The sequence below is a fragment of the Embiotoca jacksoni genome, unplaced genomic scaffold, assembly GCF_022577435.1.
Source record: "Embiotoca jacksoni isolate LCO1_2020_lvr unplaced genomic scaffold, fEmbJac1.0.p SCAF_15, whole genome shotgun sequence".
NCBI classification, from domain to species: Eukaryota; Metazoa; Chordata; class Actinopteri; family Embiotocidae; genus Embiotoca; species Embiotoca jacksoni.
Genome location: NW_027185285.1, coordinates 5,336,561 through 5,350,422, shown reverse-complemented (window position 1 = coordinate 5,350,422; position 13,862 = coordinate 5,336,561). Strand labels below are relative to the sequence as shown.

Here is a 13,862-nt window from a genome sequence, read left to right as displayed (position 1 = left end):
GAACTCTGATGAGCAAATCTGGCTCTTTCAAACTAATTCATCCCACTGCACTTGAGTGGTTAACAGAGCCCTTATAGACTTCATGTGCAGCTTTTCATGCTTGTTTACTTCTATAAAGTTTAAATCTACAATACTAAATGCATTTTTGGTGTTATTGAATAAATATGTGTTTTTTTATGGATATCAGAGCAAAAATGTGCATATTAGTGGCTATCAGTGCTTGAGTATATTTGAATATTTCATGCATGTGTGTCTGTGGGTGTTGTCGTCCTGTGCCACCATCTGGGTGGTCCTCATGGCTAGTTTGGTGGTAATCCTCCTGTCCCATAAATCAGTGTCCGGGCTCTGGCCGGGAGCTGATGCTGTGTGCCTCACTGGAGCGAGGGGCTTGAGGCACTAAGCCGAGACCCCAGCCGCTGCCCTGCCCTGGCCTGGCCACACGTCAGCTCTCCACACCACCTTTAACATAACTCGTCATGTATGGCTGCCTTTGGGAAATGGCCTCAGCTCCAAGTACATATGCTCTACCAACGTTACAATCAACAATAGAAATGGAGGGAAAATCACAAATAATATCCACAGTTTTATGACTCCAAACATTTTGTCCTCCAATTTCCAGGTTTTCAAAAAACTTTCATTATGGAAATTTTATTAAAGAATGTTTTTTTTGCTTGTAATACAGTTTGTTTGTTCTGACTGGTGGATAACCCAAAGTGACTTTGAAAGCCTTCTAGAGACCTGCTCTCTGTTCAAATGTTTCCGTCTGACTGAAAGTGCTAAGATTAAAGTCATATCTTGGTCTTTGTAGGGTCTATACCTCTCTCTGAGAATGAGGAGGGAGGATGAAGGCCTGTCCAAGCAGTCTGGCTTGCATACAGCTCTCCACTGAGCTTTTATCTAGGGAGATTGGCTGCGGCTCTGTCCAGACCCGACTCCCTGGGAGTGCACGGTCCTGAGACCTGTGGCATTAATAACGATAATGCTGTTTGGAATAATAACAGTCAATTCGGCCCAATACAGGAGAGAGACAACAGACTCAAGTGTAGTGGAATACAAAAGAAAGCAAGATGAAAGGCTGAGAGGTGGGTCTCTGCACCTCTCTGGCTCTTTTGTGGGAACTGATGGAACCTATATCAACATGTTCGCACACAAACAGTGCTGAGTGGGAGCCTATGCCAATTTTGACCTTCAATGCCATGACGCAGAAATGCAATTTGTTCTTTTGTCTGCCAAGATCACAGAGGGAGAACGGTGAATTGTATTTCCTTTTATTTTTTTCTCATTTTTTTTTTTTTTCTTGCTCCCCTCCTTTTCATTCTCTATATTCCCCATTGCCTTTAGTGAGTGTAATTTAGTTTGATGAGCAGGTGGTCTTTTTTGAATCTGACAGTGCTTTTGGCTCCCACCTCTGGCGTGTGGGGCTTTCAGTTGGAGTCAGTCATGTAGGCCAGGATTAGAAGGGTGGAGGAGGAGGAGGAGGAGGAGGTCCGGTCAGAGTATTGGTATTGGCGACCTCGACGCCCTGCAGTCAGAACCATGCTGAGTGCAGCTTGAAAGAGTTATTTTGTTGCTTAAGCTCTCAGCCGCACCCCAGATGGCTTTTGTGCTGGCCAGGGACATGCTTGGGGACAGGGTTAAAGCAACAGAGTCCTTCAGGCTTGGGGAGTCTTTGGGCTCAGCAGGTAAAGCACTGTGGCTGAGATAGACTGAGAAGGCAAAACGTTGCCTTCGCTGCACTTTTCCACATTTAATCTGAACAGTGGACCGAAACAAAATAGGTGGATTAGAGCAAAGGGAAGACTTTACTTCACAGCACACCCACAAGCACACATACACCCATATACAGAGTGAGATTAACGCTTCTGAACATCCACCCAAGTTGAGAACTTGTGAAGCATTTCATCTGACACATAGGACAAAAGAGAGGAAACATGCAGTGGTTGCATTTCCAGTGAAAGCTTTTTCTTGTCTTGTGCATTTCCTCATTGCAAAAAAAAACTGCATCGAATAAATTACAACGTGCTTTCACTTCTTTACCTTTGATCTCAGTTTCATCACGTGGCGCTAATTAACCAACCCTGTTACTACTGAAGGGAATTCATGGCCCGTTACATTATCTGTCCAACATTCCTTTGCAATAGCCTCCATGGTGACGACTAGACAAGCAATCAATATTTTGTCAATAATGCTAAACAGATGTGCTGCTCGGCTGTCTCTCTGTTGACCCAAAAGATAATTTAAAATGGTTTAAAACAGAAAAGCGGCTATAATCATATTTAAGAGACTGGGACAAGTGCAAATTGTTATCAAATCATTTCTTCAATCACCAAACTGATTAGATTTCCTACTAAACTCAGCACTAGTTTAATCAGTGTTCTAAATCACTGCTAATAACATATTTAACAGCATATAATCTTGATATAAGACAAATTTAACATTTATTTTTAAAGATTGAGATGCCATGTGAGGTGTAACACCTATTTAATCAGCATTTATATTGCCTCTGCAAAAACATATATTTTATTTTATATTGTTGTCTGTTGAACTGAACTTACTTGTTGAATTGTTGCATTGCATAACAGTGTGCTGACGAATTCATTTTAAGTGTCAATTTAATTATGACATTCAAGAGACTAGATATGTGTCAGTCACTATATTTAAGGGGATAGCAAATCTTCACCCCGACAGAATATGGCCAAGAAGACATCATTGTCAGAGTGAATGATGGAGTGGTAACAACATGGGCAGGATATCAGGCTTTGGTCTTTGAGGTCTGACCTGTAAATCAAACTGTGATTTGGTTAGACTCTTCTGTTAGCCATTCTGGGTTTGTCCCCCAAGTGTTTATCATGGAGGTTTCACAAGTGGCCACTTCCACTTGCACTGATAAACAGCGGGGATTGGATCCAGACCCTGCTGGGTTCTAGCTGGAGCCCTGGGGCTTGTAACCACACAGGCCGGGAATGTTAGTCATTTGTTTATTATCGCCGATATTTGCCTGCTTCTAATCCTCGGCCGGATTAGCCAGATTAGATGTGTTCCTCATCCTACCTTTTTTCCAATGTTGCAGTCTCTGACGTTTACTTTAGAAGTTTTGCATGTATCGTTAATGTGTGCACGGACGATATATACACACATGTGCATGTTGTAGCTTGCTTTTCGTCCTGTGCGTCGATGCATGAATACGTGTTTAAGTGTGTGCCATTTCACATGTGTCGTTGACGGATGTTTGTAATCAGGTCAGTTTGACAGATATCCCCTCTAACTCCATCCCATTTAATGCTGTGATCAGGGTCAATAGGAAAACTCTGTCGCTGTGGCTGATATTTCATCCCATTCCAGGGCATCTTGCTTTGTGGTCGTGCTTGCGGCTGAAGGAGTGTTTGGATCTAGAAATTCCGAGCTCCAGAAAGTGTCTTTTTTTTTTTTTTTTTTTTCAAACGGAAACCCTCCAAGCGCCCTGTAGGAACCAATTAATCAAAGGAGCTGAATGTCAGTGTGGCGTCACTGGAATCGGAAATAAATGATGTCATGAGGGAGGAGAAAGTGGTCAGAGTGGGGCTAGTGCGTCTGTTCTGTGTCGTGAAACTATTGGCTAAGAGTCACCTGGATCAGAGAAGGAACAAGGTTTACTGAGCAGAGCTAAATCGTTCAGTGTGACCTTTGCAGAGCTGATCCCGAACACTACATAAATCTGTTTCCAGTTTCAAAACACGACGACGCACATGCTCATTAACATGCCGTACTCTTTCGCCCACACAGTGTTTTTGTGGGTGAGAAAGTCCTGCAAATCTGCACAAACACCCCGCACACAATTCCTGCTCCCCAGTTCCTCCCACAAACGTGTGCTGCAAAACGCCAGTACTGCAGGACTGGAAGACGTACAGCAAGTAATTATACATGTTTATATGTGCGGGTTTAGAGGCCAAAGGGTTAAGAATGACAGTTTATGATTTTCTGGAATACTCAACTTAAACTTGTCTGGATGAGAAGCATATCTCATTGAGTAGAGCAAAGTGTACCACACTAGATTAGTGGCAAGGGCAGATCATGTTTGAAGTGCTTTAGGAAAAAAAATGATCAAGTCACAAGTGTCCATAAGCAAATTGCAAATTAGATCAAGTCACACTGCATTTATACATCATAGTTTCTACAAAGCAAAGCCCAACTCATCTCCATATGATCATTTGTCAAATTAAATGCGTAGGAATGCAAGGCCAACTTAAAACCGTCTAAAACGTAATATTTCTATTTTGTAATTTCTGAGAGGTCAAAACTTGAGGTTTAATGTAAAGTATTTACATAGTCTGGTTTTAGAGCAGCCAAATCCAAGTTGAGTCTCAATCACTTTTATGAACTGAGACTTCAGCAACACTGAAGTTCAGTAAAGCCTCAAAGACTTTCCATCCCTCAAACCACTCGGTAGAGACACTAATGTTGGGTGTGACTGACAGGATGAATGTTCAACCCTCACTCTACGCCCTTTCTTACCCTGCACAGAAACTCTTTTTCCTCGCTGCACATGTAAGCTCTTCAACTGAAACAGTCACAGCTGAGCTTCATGGGGTGTTAGTTAATTGGCAGTTTTTGGTAAGTGCAGATATGCTTCACTATGCATATCTTCCTCAATGTCCCTTGCACTGTTTGCCTTTTTAAAGTGCCCTGTAATTGGCTGCACAGTCACAGTCTCCTGATTTAACTGTCCCCTGTGGTACCTGAATGTGGCCTGTTTGACCTGGAGGCCCTGGGGTAAAAACTTTGTAACCAATGGCTGTTTGATAGCTTTTTCAGGCTTACCCCGTCCCCCCCCCCCCCCGTCCCCCCGTCGCCCCCTGTTTCTGTGTTTAATATGAGTTTTGAAGGTGATCTCATTTTCACTGGGACAGTATTGGGCCTCTGAAAGCAAAATCCGCTCCATTTCAACACCTTTCCATAATCCTTACCAAGTCTGTATTTGTATGGGTGTCCAGCAGCCTCTGTCAGGCAGTTCTGTCAACATGGTAACATGCCTGCCTACTCAGCCCCAAAGAAAGGTCTCAAATTCGGGCTCTCGAGGACCCCGACTAGCCCAACTAGTAGATCTGGCCTACCTTCTCCCTACTCACCAGCCACTTCCAACTGGGCTGCATCAGCAGTACTCAAAGACCTGAGAGCACTGTGATCCCACCATGGGGTGTATGGCTGTGGCTCCGGCTGCGCTACACTTTAATCCCTTTTCCTTTTAACCACAATGGGAAACATGTGCTTACTCTGTGTAGGGTAAAGGCCCACCATAGAAGAGGCTGTTTACCTTCATTCTAAAACTAACATTTCACGGCTCTTGTGACCACTTCTGGTCACTACTTCTGCTTGGTTAAAAAGGTGACAGGAGATAATTTGGTAACATTTATATTAGAGATAAGATGATTCATTGCCACTGGTGCTGCTTCAGAATAAAACTGTCTCATCTCCTCACTTCACACCTTGTAAAATTTGACACTCAGTATGTTCACCAAAGAAGGAGGGTTGGGCTGTCTAATTTGTCTTATTAAAGAGCTGCTTGATGTAACTTTATTATCCTCTCAAGTTTCCATTGCATAAGTGGGTCGGGGTATGACACTGATAGTTGCACCTCTTTGGTTCTTGGCGAGACAAAAATATCAGAAAACCATTATAATCCAGGTGTGGGGTGTATATCTCACACGGAACACAAGTCAAAGGTCAGGGGTTTTTATCATTAAAGTTATGTCCTAGTTTCAGGGGTTAGACAGTTGTTTCTGTGCAGGCAGGGGAGGTCAACAAAGAGATGCAGTGGTGTAAGACAGGTAAGCAACCAGATGCCAAGTCAGAGGACAGGAAATGCGCTCCAGATGAAGATACTACTTTGTTGTTTATTGTGTGTGTGTGTGTGTGTGTGTGTGTGTGTGTGTGTGTGTGTGTGCGTGCGTGCGTGCGTGCGTGTGTGTGTGTGTGTATGTGTGTGTGTTGTAAGGTATATGTACTGTTGGACTGACCATATGTCTCTCAAATTACATCACAGCACTTTTATCTCTTGATTTTGATTTTGATTTGATTTATTAATCTATGATTTGATTAACTGTTTAGCTTATATACAGTACATGTCAAAAGTAATGGCACACAGTATACCATCATGAGCTACTGCAAATCCTTAGATTCAAGAGATGTCAAACAGCAAATGCTACTGACTGAAACTAGTTTGGCATGATCTGAAAACCAACCTGAACAGATTTGGATATTGCATATATATATATATATATATATATATATATATATGTATCTTTTTTGTTTTATTTTAGATTATTCCATCATTTTGCCTTTATTTGACCATTACACTAAAATGAAAATGTGAGGAAAGAAAGCAGGGGAATGATATGCAGAAAATATCCGGCCAGGTCAGAGTCAAACTGGGGACTCAGCTGCTGAAGGCATTGTTGCCCATGCAGTATGGGCTCTCGTCTCACATAGCCAGGCCAACCTCTTCCACGCTGTGCCAGTACCAGAGGTCTGCTTGCACCCAGTACTATTAAGTACACACATATTTGTATTCCTTCGACCAAAACATGTAAAGCTACCAGTACAATAACTTACTGTACAACATTCATGACATCTTTTTCTGCTGGGTCCAATCTGAGGCTGGGGTGACCAGTTCCTATCTCCTGGCTGCTGTTAGTGTGTGACTCCATCAGATCCTGGCCTCCACAGGTGTGGCAGGTGATCTGAGGGATGAGTGAGCTCTTCCTGGGGTAACAGTAGCCGCAACCAGCTTCCCATGTTGCCCTGCCCATTCCTGTCATCTTATCTGAGCACGCGGTGCAATCTAACCCAGGGCACGGTACCTCTGCTACTCCAGTCTCCATGCTGGTGATCTCCATTGCTGGTCTTCTCAGATGTCGATGTGAAGAGAGAATGACCCGCTTGAGATGAACTTGAGTTGGGCTGACTGACAGAGTCCTGACACACCACAGGCACAACGTTCTCAGCTTCCTACCACCCACAACCGCCTACCCTCTGACCTCCACGGTTCCAAGGGCAAAAGGAGCACAGACAATGAGCTACACAGCTGATCTATCAAGGATTATGTTTATTATAATGGGCACTGACACAGCAGTGATTATTTTTCCATAAAGAAGTTTCTTTAAAACTTTGTAAAGACAATGAGATTTGGTTGTTGGTTGGGCCAAAGGGACATGCTAATGTAGCTGAAGGGTTTTTGATTACCAGAGTGGAGACTTAATGTAGGGCCCGATTGTACTTCCTTCAGTAGTCTGGGTTTGATTAAATCAACCAGTCCACCAGCAGCTAGCCAAAAACCTTCTTTTACACTGTAACTTGAAAGAAAAAAAACTGAAGAAAAAAAAAGTGCAAATCTGATCACTGAAGTTAAAATGTACAGAAACATTAGGTGTTCAGCACCATAAAACTCCACATGTTCACTCTGCTACACTGCATTTATTCAGCTATGCATGTACTTATTTATCTGCTAACTCAATCACTTAATGGAATAATTAAGCTTGTTTCAAATAAAATCATTGACCCAGGCAAATTTGACACTAAGCAGACTGAACTACTGTGATTTCTCTGTTTTTAATACATTGGTGCTTAGTAACCTGAATAGGATTTGAATCATTTGTGAATCATTTATCATTTGTATTCCTGCCAAACACACTATAAACAGGTTTCCACATGTGCTCATTCCAAAGCAGCGCTGCCAAACAGCAGTCGACCGCTGCTGAAAGAAGGCTTATCACAGCCCTCTATGATATTCCTTGACAAATAAATTGTTTTGTTGTTTTTCATGGAATCTAGGGCCATAGCTACACTCATGTTAATCTACAGTACAGCATATTTACCATACATGCTGCATATATACTGTATCCTGTAAATTCATGTGTATATTTTGAGCCAGTATTTTCTCTCCTCGCTGATCCTGGTAATTTGCGTACATTCACAAAGACAGGAGGGTTTGTGGGGCAAAATCTGATTAAGCTGGGTGTTGTGTGTATGTGTGTGTTAGTGTGTGTGTTGCGTGGACATGTGCCCCAAGCTTTAAATGTGTGTGTGGACTTGCAGACCTCAGCTCAGCTCAGCTCGGAGATGTAATCTGATTTGCAGAAAGGAATGGGTCGTTTCACATGACTGGTTTAAAGGACCGCTGGCGCAACGTTGTGCCAGTGTCCCTGACTGCTTTGTGTGTGTGTGTGTGTGTGTGTGTGTGTGGGTGTGGGTGTGGATATGTGCATGTTTGTGTGTATACACTTTCTAGTGTCTATTTGTTTTCACAAAGTGTACGGCAGAAATATGAGTGCTTGTTAGTGTAGGCTCCTCCACGGTAGAAACATAGAGGTGTTGAAGTTTGCAGGGTAGTTCAACAAACCAAACTACTGAGTTTATTCCATTGTTCTTGGTATTAGATCAGTTTTATTTGGGAAAGGTTACATGAAATAAGGCCGCTGCCAATTAACAGTCAATTACACATCTGGAAAAAAGCTCTGCAAAGATCTGCAACTTTCTGTTTACACATCTCCTATAATCAGAGCTTTATTTTGAACTAATGGACCATCAGAAATTATATCAAATAATTGAAATCATCCTATAGCCTCAGACCTCTTCAGTGTACTGGTAGGATCAAATCCCCTTAAAGCTTTGCCTCTGAACCCTGTTTTTTTTTAACATTGTTTGTTGATGGGGTTTTTTGTGGTAGAGATTCTCAGTTGTCGTTTTATTTTTCAAAAGCTGGATGAGGTCCATCATGTGATTTTCATTGGAGAGTGGCCGGAGGAGACGACCACAGTGAGTGTGTTTTTGTGTGTCATCTGGCCTTGGTAATAAATGCAGGTTGTTTTCCATCTCGGGGTCATCAGTTGTGGTCATGACATATACAAGCAGAAGACGGGAAGCCATATAGGACGTGATGTTTGCAGCCACGTGTGTGCTTGTGTCTGTGTACATGGTTGTTTACACATAAGCATGTATACAGATCTTGTGAGGAGCCATGATCAATCAATGTTCATGCTTGTCATTTCTGAGGGGGTCAAGAGTCTGTGCTTGGTGTTTTATCATTCTGTGTGTGGAAAACTCATAAGCAGGACGATGCAGCGAGCATGAAGCTCTGATCCCATCAGGCGTGTCAGCAGGGGCAGTTTTTCATAAGGTAGTAATCTCACCACACAAAGGGGTGTCCGATATTAGAGAGAGCCCCTACCCCTGAGCTAATCAAGACCCGACCAACCTTTCTCCTGGCTCACCAACTCTCTAAACATTACCTCATCTGAAGGCTTAGCCCAGCCACATGCAATTCTAGCCCGCTGGTATACATGATAACTCACTTAGCGCAGTATGATAGCTAGAAAAAACGGAAATATAAGAAAGGATATAAAAGATATGGCACCAACACACAACTACCTATGGTGCCTGGTGCCAGGGAAAGGTATTTTAAAAGGGAGAGGAAAGAAAGAATCATTTTACTTTCTCCTCCAGAAACTCTGGGAAACAATTTGCCAGTATTCAGTTTCTCTCCCCACTGTCCTGTTATTGCTGTTTTCCCCTCAACTCTTGGAGCCTTCAACCTGAAAGGAGGTTTTTTAGTTCAGGCTTTGTGTCACTCGGAAACAGTGCATTTGTTGCCAAGGTAACAGGTCTGGGACAGTGAAACTCAGAAGCAGAGAGCACCTTTGTCTGTGAGTGGATGAAGAGGGACCCGAGCTGTCATTGGTCCAGAGGGCTCAGCTTCAGTTCTAAACATGTTTGCGTCTAAAAAAACTGCAAGTTGAACTTGTCGACCTTTTAATATAACACCAGCAGACCAAAAAATGTTTAAATGGTACAATGGAAAAGCCTCTTTGACTACCTCCATTCTCACCAGGGCACCGCTGAAACTTTAGATTTTCATAAAAAAAGAGTTGGTTGATCTATGTGGCCAACGTAGGTTTTACTTTTTTGATGTTCTGTGACAGCATTGGAAAAAGTCTTATGAAGGAGTTGTGCTATCTTATAAAACCACCTCTGACCCTATATAATGTGACATGGAAGTCATCAGGGCAATTGAGTGCAATTATTATTTACTTAACCAGGAAAGTCACAGTAAGGTTAGCAATCTCTTTTTAAAATGACACCTGGCCAAGACGGCAGCATTACAAGTTTCAGACAAGACAACACAGAGTGAGGTAGACAAATAAATCCATACTATAAACCAAGTGACGATGCACATCTATGAAGCAACTATTAAAAGTAAAGTGAAGAAAAAACAAAAATAGAGTCAACAGTAACCTTCGATACAGCCTGGTACACCAAGTTATTTAACTTAATTTCCATCCGCATACTATTTCAGTCCTAAGGCTGAGTACAGACAGTAGATGCTGTATGTCTTGTGATCTAAGCTTATGATTTGAAGATGAGCTCCATGTAATCATTTTCCAAAGATATGACAGTCCATGATGATGTAAGAGTGAGTTGGACATTTATGTGTTTTGGGGATTCTTTTGCCCTTATTTTTTTTTTATCATGTTTAGAGTCACAACAATGTAACATATTATACCCTTGTCACCTCTGAAAATTTAGGAATATTAGCTCCCTCATTATATGGCAACAAACATGTGTTAATCCAAGTTTGGGCAGAGCTGGGCTAGATAAAATTTGATTCCTCAGTTTTTTTTGTCTTTTATCTTCACGCTTGAATGAGACACTCTCTGAATTATTTTATTTCCCTGTCTTTTATCTTTTTCAGATGATCCCAGGTGAACACCAAGAAGAGGCTGACTAATGGGAACATAATTTAAGGAGATTCAACAAGTAGGGATGACTCTGGATTTTGTTTGATCTTCATTTAGTGGAATATGTGCTCACACACGGTACAGCCTCATTATAAACACCGACAGCTTCTATAAACAACCGGAGTATGTTATGTTCTTGGATCAAACAAAGGTAGCGGTGGTTGTTCACATATATGAGAGACATGATCAGGGTGGTGGCATTGGATTTATGCCCATGTTCTTGTTTTTTTTTTTATTTTTTTTTATTGTGTAACCCAAGTCATGACAGCACAGTAAAGAATGCAATGGCACAGAGATATCACTTCAAACACAACTTTTCTCAGGAGCCTCAGATCCTTTCAGTGGAACTGAATGAAGATATGCTTTGATGGCCCACCACAGAGTCGGTGGCCTTCAAAGAAACCTGTTGATGGGATTGTGCGGGGCAGCCAGAAGGCTGAATGAGTGGTACTGTACAAGTGCACCTCTCAGAGTAGTCGTGGGTGTTCTCAGTGGAGGTCAAACATGCTTGACCCAAACATGAGTAGTCATTTTCTATAGATTTTAGACTCACATTATTTCCTTTTCTTCCCTCCTACCTGGATCTCTCACTAAATGAAGGGGAACTGTGTGTGGATGGTCCGATGCCAGCAGACAGGTACAGTAGATGTGCTGATGAGGGAGGGAGATAGGGGCTGGCCTCGGTTGCAGCCCCAGGCACAGAAAGGCATACACGGGCAGGCTGAAACTCAGAGGCAGGTTGGAGCTGGTTCTGTGTGCTGATGCTGCTCTACTGGCTCTGCTCCAAGGTGAGGCATAAGAGAGAAACGTGGGAAGGGAAAAACCAGAATGTAGGCCAAAGGCAGAGATACAGAAAATCAAGTAAAGGAGAGATTTTTGGGAGATGAAGCTGAATAAGCATACAACCAAAAATGAGGGTAGATAAATAACATCGAGGGTTGATATAAAAGAAATAGTGTGATTGTAGCGTCTGCGAGGGGGAACAAGCTGTGAAGAGATGATGAGGCCTAGAGTAGAGGGAAAGAAGTGCAGGAGGAGAGATATGAAGAAAGGGTACGAGGCCACATCCTGTACGCTGGTGGAACGTGACTGCTCGCATGTAAACCAACTCAGAGGTGCAGACAGGCAGAAAGAAGATGAGAAACATTGATGGATGACTACTTATCGTCTGACACGTCGTTCCTTCCTCGGGCAAGGAACAGGCGAGACAGGCCGGTCCCGCCACTTTGCTGCCATGACTTGCAAGACTGAGCAGATGATGTGCGGGGGTGGACAGCGTAATGTCATTTTTATGAGCAAGCGCAGGTAAAACAACATCCGGGTTGTCAAGAGGCCACCTACCTGCATTACCTCACCTTCAGATATTCTGACGTTAAAAGGTAGATGTTTTAGACTGATCAACACAGCTCTCATAAGACAACAACATTCATCCAGCTGTCCCCCTGGACATAAAACATTTTACTCATTTTCTTCCTCAGCTGTTGTTACATTGTATTTTAGATAACAGTAATATTTTATCTTTATCCTTTGAAAGGAGACGTATTTGTTTTTTCAGATCTTTTTTTGGCCTGAAGCGCTTCACTTTAGTCTGGTAATTTCTGAAAAATAGCTTTTTTCAGATGCATGGTGAGCAGACCGGGTAATTTCTATCCCCGGAGCTGGAAGCTAAACACACATGGATTTTGCCACTGCTCATAATGTGATAATTTCAGCTGTGGATGAGACTCTGGGCAGTTTGTCTGCAACCTCTTTATGCCAGTTTCAATGCTCAAGCCCTTTTTGAGTGGAAAGTGTGTGAATGGAGCCAGATCTTTTCTGCCAAAAAAGATCTGTGCAGCAGAAGTTTGTGTTGATCAGTTTTGGTATTTTACATATCTATGATTAATTTAGGTAACTTCATTAAATATTTATACAACATTTGTAGGAAAAACGTTGCCAGAAAAGATTTTATGCCTCTGAGTTTCTTTAGTATCGTTATGAGAAATGTACCAGTATTAAAGCAAGTGGTTTTTGGCCCCAGTCAATCATTAGTTTCTGTATTATGTTTCTAGGATCATGCTAAATCCTGGTTTGGACTGTGGACCAGCATCCCCTGCAGCAGATGTTTGCTCCTGGCATGGTTGCTGACAGCATGAGCTCCATCACTGACAATCTAGCTCTCCGGATCCAGCCAGCAGCTTGAACTTGGAGAAGCTGTGACATAAACTCAGCAGGGCAATGGACTGTATTCTGCAGCATTCAGCCATTATGGAATAAATCAGTCAATCCTGTCTGGAGAGGTGCTCGATAGAAAAGTCAACTCGATGGTTGTACATATGGATCTATTTGTTGTTTTACTTTTTAAAAATTTTACCTTGATCAATATTTCCCCATATATACATCTGCTCCTGTTTTTCAGTGTGTATTCACATGGTTGCTCATACACTGTAGCTGGGACGTTTACTGTTTTACTCTGGATACAGTATCACCCAGCGCTGGAACTGTAAATGGAAAATGATCAGATGGTATTTTCATTTTTAGGACTATTTTTACAGACTGAAGGTGGTGCTTGCACCAGTTCACTAGCATATGAAGCTCACCTAGTGAAGAACACAATTAACATCTCCTACTGTGTAAAAGAAATGAACACGCACGTGATCTGGATTCGTCATATGGATTACTCAGATTTCCAGTTGCAATCACAAAGAAGCCATTGTTATCAAGGTGTGGATGAATGTAAACCAAAAGATCTCCTATTGACACTGCATTTCTTTGTGACACATTGGCAGCCTGTCTTAATATTGGTTAATAATCCTGTCAAGCTGTTTATTCTCATTATGATTTATGGCTTCATAACTTTTGTTATGTCTGTGAAACCCTGTTAGCAGAAATAAAAAAAAAAGTGTATCCAAGCTGCTGTCTGTTTGTTTTGTTATCTGCAGCAGCAGATTTATGAGATTAATAACTGATCAGATGCTCTCATGATGTTCTTTATGTGTCTGCATATGTGTGTCTGCTGTTACGTTTAGTCATGCTGGCTTCATTACTAGTTAAGCCACTATGTTCCACTGTGGTACTTTTTTTTATTTTCTGTTAGGGTGATGAAAAGCAGAG

At 42.1% G+C, this 13,862-nt stretch overlaps 1 long non-coding RNA gene across 3 annotated transcripts in view; it reads left to right on the top strand.

Moving 5' to 3' along the window:
- LOC138197983 (uncharacterized) overlaps nucleotides 1-13,660 on the top strand; it is a 51,306-nt gene extending 37,646 nt beyond the window's left edge. For 2 of the 3 annotated variants that reach the window (XR_011178245.1, XR_011178243.1), the window contains one exon: nucleotides 10,724-13,660. This is a non-coding gene — a long non-coding RNA (uncharacterized lncRNA). The remainder of the gene's footprint in view (nucleotides 1-10,723) is intronic. The other variant, XR_011178244.1, reaches the window with a different exon arrangement.
- The last annotated feature ends 202 nt before the right edge of the window (nucleotides 13,661-13,862 follow it).